We start from the raw sequence: 7,970 nt of genomic DNA on the forward strand, positions 1-7,970 counted from the left end.
TGCACTGCTTTTCAGCCTAGCTACGTTTAAATAATCGTGTAAACAAACAAAGCCTGAGCTTCCTGCCGGCAGCACCATGACAGGGCGCCGCCCCGATGATCTGACAGGAGCTGACAACGTAGAAACAACGATTTCCATTCTGTGACGTCTTTAACTTCCCCCTTTTCCCTGACGCAAGGAGCACTTCATAACAGTGGCCTAGCAACCCCAGTCATCACCGCTGAGACTCCAGGACAAATAAACAAACCCGAACAATCAAGCGATGCTTCATCAGCTGGTCGGAGTGACTGCTGACCTTACTGACTGGAGGTGGGACACTCAGCCAGGTCTACGTTAAGCCAGGTCTACGTTAAGACAGGTCTACGTTAATCCTTTGTGCTCCAGTGTGAACAGCATCTCTCTCCCCAAGGTCGGGGGGAACATGAGATGAGAGGAAGGAACTGCGCAGATTTGCATTTTATCCGCCGTTGAATAACCTCCTTGGGGGAGGGGGGGGGAGATAAGCAGGGTACTTGACTGCCTTTGATAATTATGGCTCTACCTAAATGTGATGACACTTTATGAGTTTGATCTAGACATACCAATTTTCAACGTGTGAGCTGAGTTCATCGCACATCGTCAACGTTTTTTGTGTTTACGTCCAACTTTAAGTTACACTATGAATCGTCAGAAACTTCTGAAAGGAATCGATGAAGCTCTTGCATTCCATCACGACTGAGAAATCACTGCCACACTGGGGAGGCGGCACCAACAAACTGGAAAATAAGGAGTCACTATAATGGTATTGGACTGCGTTGACAGCATTTATATAGTTTACAGACCTGCGGCCACTCAAAGCCATTGTCAATAAGAGTAAATTCTTAATGAGTTCTTAATGACTTGCCTGGTTAATTAATGGTTGAATGAAATTGGGAAATGAGATTGTGAATCATGGCTGGTTTATTTAGCCTCACAGGGGCCTGAGGCTATGTTTACACGATGACGGTCTGAACAGAAGACGCAAAAGTTGCGTCGCGTGTTCACTTTTTATTCCACTTTTAGACAAGCGTTTTCGGGAGGAAATCTGCGTGCATACGGTGACACAAAAGTGTGTGGAATTCGATTGGTATGCATGTCAGGCGGCTAGGTGGTGCTGTGATACACTATCACACAACACCGCCATGTCTGAGCGCATGCGTAGAATCTTCCTTCTTCTCTTATCCGTGCTGCAAAAACCAAAAAGATCCTTCTCTGTGCATTAATTCTATCTGTACATATCCTGTACATTTCGTGAAAAGACTCCTGTACGCTTGTTAGAGCTGCCAGAGCAGCTTGAAGGTCCGACGCATGGGATTAATCTGACAAGTTTGTTTGTTTCCTTGTACTGGCACATGTATGTGACGTAAACGCGTACGCGACGTGAGCAGATCTGAGCAGTGTTTTGCGTCTTGGCAATGTAGACGGAAACTCTACGGCGGAGCGTATTCAACTTTTCCACTCTGGAGGGTGGTTTCAGATTTATGCGTTTTCATGCCCCAAAAACGCCGTCACCGTCTAAACGAAAGGCACTTCCGATAAAATATTTTGTCGTTTTTACCCGCAAGCGTCCTCGTGTAAACGGGGCCTGATTCTGACTGATTAGACCCTGGTGCGGGTGATGCAGCACCTCACCGCCCCTAGCAAGCTGTCTGCTGCATGGCATGGTCGACACCGCAGTTTGTGTAAAAATCTGTGGATAAATGGGTGAATGTGAGGGTAGAAAACGTGCTCTATAAAACCAGTCTAAACTATTACAGCAACCCCTGGTTGGCCGGCTTATAGAGGTTCGATGATCACTTCCCCTGTATGAGAGGGCCCTTGAACTGACCAATCAAATTGCTCCTTTTCCATCCCCAGGAATGCGTCTTATTGGTTAACTTCCTGCTAATTCCTGCCTCGGAAAGACTCAACAGAGCGAGCGAGGACACAGAGAAATCCCTCCCCATGTGACTGGAATCCAAAAGTAAAAACAACCACCGGGGGGGATCTGGTCTTAAAGACGTCCCAGAAGGCGGATGTGACCGAGGCCCCCCGGGGATCAGGCGGGGAGGCCGACGGTGACTGTAAACACCCACCGCATGCAATTAAAGAGCGCGGCATCAATAAATGATGAATGTCAAACGCAGCATGCGTCAAGGGTCGATGGAGGTTAGCATCCCCGCGCCGAACTACTGAGTCCCGGGGAAACACCGGGATGAAGGAGGGAGAGGAAGGAGAGGAAGAGGGAAAGGTTGTGTCAGGGTAAGAATGCCACCGAGCCCCACCGAGCAATTCTGCGTATTCGAGAGGGCGACACTAAAGACGCCACCGCAGCTGTCGCTGGTTAAGCTACGCGTTGACACTGCGGATCCGTGTTATTTAAGTAGCATGGTACCGCCGGAACGTTCCACCCTCCAAGGGCAACGTGAACAGCGTCGTCGGTGTTAATCGGTGTTCGCAGAGCGTAAGTGATAGCGGTAGCTTAGCGTGGTGTGGAGAGAGGGGGAGAGTGTGATACAACGTTAGCATAGCGCACAGCATCGTTAGCCCGGGGGTCGCGTGGGGTTATGCGCCGCTGCCACAGCCTGACCTGAGCGAGGGCAACAAAACGAGGTCGCCAGGCTCGGACTCGGATAGTAATGCTGGGAGGAGAGGGCCGGGGGGGAGGGCAGGGTTTAACAGCTCATCCCTGCCCTTCATACTGCAGACGGGTGGGGCAGCAGACACTATCAACACACACAGATATCATGACGATGCTGAGCTGCTGCTCACTGCTGTTGGTGACTAGCTGTTCACTTCATGGGGTTGAGTTTGGGTAAACACAATCTTATACTATCACAGACGTTATACTATCACTTCAAATGTTGTTTCGAACAAATCAAGTTTCTGGGGGCGGCCTCTGTAGGCGTGTCGAACAGGAAGTAGGCCTTGGCTGGAATCCACCTGACCAGGAAACCACAAAACGTTCTCTTGTTGACAAATGGATTGGGAAGGACTAGGCAAACGTAGTCCAAAATGTTTTATTTCTTTTGATTATGCTGTCATGGCTTTGAAAAAATGAATAAACAAGCAGCCTACTAGGTAAAGACTTAAACGTCAACCGGACGCACTCGGGCTTTCATAGTGTTAGGGGACCTGTTGGCATAGCGACTCTTCCACAGTGTCACCGTAATGATGCTGGTTGCTATTTTATAGTTTTATAGTCAAATTAAAATGTAAAGCCACATTGTGGCAACATAAATCATACAGGCCTTCCTTAAATAAATAATTGCCTATTTGTTGTTGTTCTTCTGGGGACCTGGGGTTGTTTTCCAGGTTTTCCAGTTCCGTATTCTACTCTGCTGTTATGGCCCCCGTGCTCAGGACATTGTGACGTTTCCTGGCACAAGGAAGTCTGTTATCGCCGCCCTAATCTTATACAGTCACTACAGATCAGGCACTATGCCAGAGGACCTTCCTCTGCCGTGCATTAATGCTGTCATTACGTGACCCACGTGCCTCCGTCCTGTGGCTGTGCCAAGGCGTGTGACGTGTGACCCACTGACGGAGAACCCCTTCTTTGCTAACTGGCTGCTGGCTGACGCGTGTAGAATGAGTCCGAGGGATGCCCTCCGCCAGCGCTCTCCGTTCTGACCCTAATTGGTTCGCGTGCGGTTTCCCCGTCATTCACACTTGAAGAAATACGCAACGCAAAACATCTGCGCTTGCCCCGGTATCATGGCTTCGCTGAAATGGAGGATGCTATTGGCGCGCTAGAAATGCTACGTGCTCGGCTCCGTGCTCCACAGTCCACATACATCGGGATCTCTGTTCAGCCTTCCGGGAATCCATTAAGCTCCAGCTCTTACTGAGCCTCTGTATGGCAGAAAATCCCTCAAAGCAAACCCCCCAGTGATTCGTGCGTGTACAGTTTATATATAGAGAAGGAAAATGAGAGGACATGAAGTGACCTCTTTGGAGTACGGTTGCTGTATGATTGCGGCGTAGCAGGTGGGTGCAGAAAACCTTTTACAGTGGGGCCATTTCTGGCACGCTATCCAACACCTGCTAATCGACACGAATGCAATCTCGGAGAAAAGGGGTGAACCCAATATGGTCGATGAGATCTGTGTCTCTGGGTTCAAAATACCTCATCATTTCTTAACCCTTAAGAAATTGTGTGATATCCCATAATGAATGCAATGTCAACAAATCCAGATAGAAATAGGGTGGATCACCTTTTTATGCATTTCTGCTTTTCCATACTCAGTTTACATATTGTAAATGTGATTTTTCTTTGTTTACTACTCCACTCATTTATGTATCTTACTTAGATTGTTTACGTTTATGACCACTTACATTGAGCTTTATAAAAATGGTCTTTATTTGTACTTTAAACAAGTCGTTAAGCGTATCCAATGAAAGGTGTTTGAATGTATTATGCTTTGATAGGGACACTTGCCTTCACCGTATCCCTAACAGACTTCACTAAGCTCAGCTTCAATTCCCTTTTCATTTTACCAGCTTCATTCATGCTGCATATAGAATAAAGACTTAAACGGCCTTTCAGGCAACCACAGATACATCTTAACAAATTATTCTGAGCTCCACACAGGACTATGTAATGCAATCCAGAAAGTGTGGATAGAATGTATGTTAACAGTGCAGTTCTGCTCCTGTTGCGGACGTAGCCGGCCTTGTTCCAACAATGGGGCCTGTTGGGACGAACAGCGTGTAAAACCACTGCAGTGAGAAGGATGAAGTGCTTACTGCAGCCAGACATAATCTGTGTTATGTACTGGAAAACCACCATGACAACCACAATGCAGACACACACACACACACACACACACACACACACACACACACACACACACACACACACACACACACACACACACACACACACACACACACACATAAACGGACATACACAAAAAAAACAACGCATGCACGCACAAATAATGCGTAGCAGCGTGCACAAGCACACACACAGTACGGACAGTTGGATGTGCATGTGTTCTTCATAGATATCTTTAACACACACGCATACACACACACACCAGACTCTGTAGTCCACAGTTCTTGTGCGTTGACAGTGTTTTGACATCCGTTTAGACCGGTGTGTCAGCAGCCATCGTTGTGCACTGCACAGACAACAGAACACAATGTGATTACACAGATACTAATGTGACCACAGTGCGCTTTAACTTCAGGCGTTCACAGCGCGTTACACTGGAGGACGTTGAGGTCTGCTGTCGTCCAATGGGAGACCAAAGCGGGGCTGGTGTCGCCCAATGGGAGGCCGGGACCCGCAGGCGGCGGTCCGCTGTCACTCATCAACGATAGACCGCAGGACGCCCGGACGCACAGACAGACGACTGACAGGACGCCAGGGTGGAGGGGGAGGGAGAGAGAGGGAGGGAGGAGAGAGACAGAGGGAGAGAGAGAGGGAGAGGAGAGAGAGAGGAGGAGAGAGGATAGAGAGAGAGAGTGAGAGAGGGAGAGAGGAGAGAGAGAGGAGAGAGAGAGAGGGAGAGAGAGAGAGGGGGAGAGAGAGAGAGAGAGAGAGAGAGAGAGGAGAGAGAGAGAGAGAGAGAGAGAGAGAGAGAGAGAGAGAGAGAGAGAGAGAGAGAGAGAGAGAGAGAGAGAGAGAGAGATGAAGAGGAAGGCTGGAGGGAGAGAGAGAGAGAGAGAGAGAGGAAGGCTGGAGGGAGAGAGAGATGAAGAGGAAGGCTGGAGGGAGAGACGAGGGAGAGAGGAAGGCTGGAGGGAGAGACGAGGGAGAGATGAAGAGGGAGATAGGGATGCAAGCGTAGAGATAGGTGGGGGGAGAGGGAAGCAGGAGGGAGTGGGGGAGAGAGTGGCGGGGGGAGTGATGAGTAGAGGGAGAGAGACTATTTCTCGGGACACTGCTGACATCAGGCCAGTGTGAAGGAAGGCGACATATGGACACCCCCCCCCCCCCCCATCACCACCACGCACACACACGCCTCCGTAACTGTGTCAACTCCCAGCATGAAGGATGGCAGAGGCAGAGAGAAGAGGGGGAGAGAGGGAGGGAAAGAGAGAGGAGGGATAGAGAGAGGGAGAGGATGAGAGAGGGGGAGAAAGAAGTGGGGGAGAGACAGTGGAAAATGGAAAGGATGAGTAGGGGAGAGAGAGGGGGAGAACGAGGCAGCGTGAGACAGCGGGAGTGGGGAGAACCTTGTGTGTTGCGTGACTTGACTTCACCCAGGGTTTATATTACCCAACTTGCAATGGAGAAACTCTTCACTATGTAGTTCTTTAATGGAAGAGACTTACAGTGAATTCACATACAGGTCATTCAGGAGCTGGGTTCGGGCTGTCCTTCTACAGTAAGCCTCCAGGGAAGACTGCAGACATTAGGAATCTGACCCAGATCAGTTAAGGGATGGCTGTGTTTTATTTATAAGGGACTAAACCTTTTCTGTTTTTTCTCTTACCCTATTCCCATGTGGATTTTCTGCGAGGCCCTGCCAACCCAAGTAAAGAGTGTTTCTGCTCAGTCAGGACGACATAATAGGTCTTCCAGGTTCTCTCCATCAAGCAGACCTGGGAAATCTTTCTGAGCCCTCTTTAATTTAAAGTTTGTTGACATATGGGAATGGAAGAATGGTGACGTTCAGGTAGAAGGAAAAGTTGAACAAACAACTTTTATTACGCATCAAGGACTCAAGACTCAAGACTCACCTGTTCAGAGTTCCACCTCGACTCTGCATAGCCACCTTTCCTCTTTCCTTTTCTGACCACCATTGTACACTGTATTGTATTGTAGTGAATTGTATTGTGTTGTAGTACTTAACTGTGTAGCAACTGCAGTAGCTGCTATCATGTCTGTAATACGGGGAATTTATTAACCTAGCGATTGTGGTACTTGCACTTGGTTCTATGAACATCCTTTCTGTACCGACAGCGATATATTGATGCACTTCTTATGACAAATGTACTTATTGTAAGTCGCTTTGGAAAAAAAGCGTCTGCTAAATGCCCTAAATGTAAATGTAAATGCATCAGGCTTTCATCAGCCATTGATAATGAGTATAACGGTGTTATTATCTGTATAGCAAGACTAGAATTCAATGTGTGATTTTCTACCCTGGTTAAAAGTTTGCCCAACAGTGGCTGCATAAAAGAAGATCTGCGATGAAGGTTGAAACTGTAGTTCTGGATACTTCGGGAAAACACGTTCAACGTTAATGTAGTAGAATTACTTATCATATTATGTAAGACATGTTAGTAACTCCACTCCTGTTCCTGTTTCTATTGCTCTGAAACACAGTTCATTACAATTCATGGACTGGTGAGAATGTAAAATATTCCAAAGCTTTCCAGCAGTACGATAGCGCCAGGACCAGGGTCAGCAGCAGGTCGAGTTCGCTGCCCACGGAACCAAAGACATGAAACCATATCCGCACACTGCTGAAAGATTTAATGCAAATGGGTTTTATAATCCTAATTAAATCAAAGCCTAGGATGAGAAAATATTGATATTATAAAATAGAAGGGAACGACATCATGACAAATTCTCTGAAATGCTTTATGTTGTCGACCGGCCGAGAACATAAAGCAGTAAAATAAGGCCGTGCAGGCATTTTGTGAGGGGCAGTAACTCCAACCCCCCCCCCCCCCACCCCCACTGGCTCCAGGATCGATGTTCACACAAATCACAAAACAAGAATCTCTTATAAACTTGACGATTTAGTTTGATCTGATCGACTTTATCTATAGATACAGCTAGTATATATTTACAGCTAGTAAATAATGAATAAAAGTATTTTGGCCAGCAGGCCCTTAAGCCAATGAGGGCAAAGGCTCAGCGGCCATTCAATGTAACCCCCTCCCTGCCTGAGTTGAACAATATAAATGATACATCTTAACATCTTAACATCTGAAATATAATCACGTTGGATGGCACTGTCGCTGATGAACACCTCTGATCACATGACCCACCACATGGGGGTATCAACATC

This window comes from Gadus morhua, chromosome 13 (genome assembly GCF_902167405.1).
Source record: "Gadus morhua chromosome 13, gadMor3.0, whole genome shotgun sequence".
Taxonomy (NCBI): domain Eukaryota; kingdom Metazoa; phylum Chordata; class Actinopteri; order Gadiformes; family Gadidae; genus Gadus; species Gadus morhua.